We start from the raw sequence: 1,612 nt of genomic DNA, 5'->3' as shown, positions 1-1,612 counted from the left end.
GTGTGTGTGTGTGTGTGTGTGTGTGTGTGTGTGTGTGTGTGTGTGTGTGTGTGTGTGTGTGTGCGCGTTGTGAATAAAACTTTTGCGTCTTTGCCGTATGGTCTAAATGGGTTTATGGGCCCCATGCAGTCATGATCAGGCCAATCATTAACACATACCATGTCAGTCGTTGGATTCATACAGGTGGAGAGTGAGACGGACACACACCATATAAGAGCAATAAAAGAACAAAAACCTTGCTGCTTAGAGGTTTATCCGCATGCATACCGTTGTCAGATCCGCATTATGAATCATTCCACTTCCACGCTTTCATCATAACTGCCTGCATCTCTTCGGTCACCAAACCAGTCGGGATAGTTTAGAGGTGAAAGGTTTTCGCCTCCCATACAGAGGATTACTGGTTTTCAATTTGGTCTTTGTGTACAGTTTAATAGCACATTTGACATGATTCCAAGACCCAGTTCATTGCTTGTGGGTACACAGTCACCGAACAGAAGACGCTGCTGTTTCTGCTATAATTGGACTTATGCAATCCCGAACGACAACTCAGAACAAGCCACAAGCCCTGCATGTGTGTATGTGACTCAGTCTACTTTCAGAAATTAGTGCCCTATAGTGCCTCAGACTACATTTAAATCACCTCTGGATTAAGTTATGAAACCGTTTCGCCCAAAACTGAGCGATCACGTTTAGAGAAATAAGCCTGCTGTCAGATGTTGAGCTATTCAGTCCACATTTATTTACCTTTTGGTATATTTAACCAATGAAAAATCGTTACCAAGTCAGCTACATTATATTTCCAAAAGGATCAGGATATTTCCATCAGACGCAGTGATGTAAAGCACGCTGCCACTGGGCTACACAGCAGTGGAGATGTTCAAATTCAAATTCAAATTTTATTTGTCACGTACACAGCCATACACAGTACGATATGTAGTGAAATGCTTGGACAACTGCTCGTGACCTAAAGAAAACAAAAAAGGAAAGGCTATGAATAAGATAGGAAATAAATATGAAAAATTAAAAAGGGTAAATTTAACTAGGAAGGAATAAAATATAAATTAAGGTTAAAAATGAAATAACTGTACAACACAAATTAGAATGAAGGGTAAATTTAACTGGGAGAATAAGATAAAATATATAAATTAAAGTTGAAAATAAAATAACTGTGCAACAAAATACACAATATAGAACTATATAAGAATGTATGAAGAAATCTAAATATAAATAAATATATACACAATAACAGCAGCTGTACAAGTATTAACCGGGGATGGCCCCTTCCTGTTCCAACATGACTGAGATGAGCGAGATTGGTGTGGAAGAACTTGAATGGGATATCTGGGATGGAAGAGTGGGATGCCACTCAAGTTCATATGTGTGTGAAGGTAAACGAGCGAATACTTTTAGGTATAGTGTATAAGCTATACCTGAAAAACGCATATAAAACCTATTAGACATTTTCTTATTTCTGATAGGGTTGTTGAACAACCATGCACAAAATGTCACCAGTAGTGTGATGGATCCAGCATTAGTGTTATGCACACACTGCTTTAGGTACAAATCTGCACATAAGCAGTAACGGTGTGGCTGAAATGCAGACGCAAATGAT

Source organism: Haplochromis burtoni, unplaced genomic scaffold, assembly GCF_018398535.1.
Source record: "Haplochromis burtoni strain Fernald_Lab_line unplaced genomic scaffold, NCSU_Asbu1 Contig_17, whole genome shotgun sequence".
Classification (NCBI taxonomy): domain Eukaryota; kingdom Metazoa; phylum Chordata; class Actinopteri; order Cichliformes; family Cichlidae; genus Haplochromis; species Haplochromis burtoni.
This window is presented reverse-complemented; position numbering follows the sequence as displayed.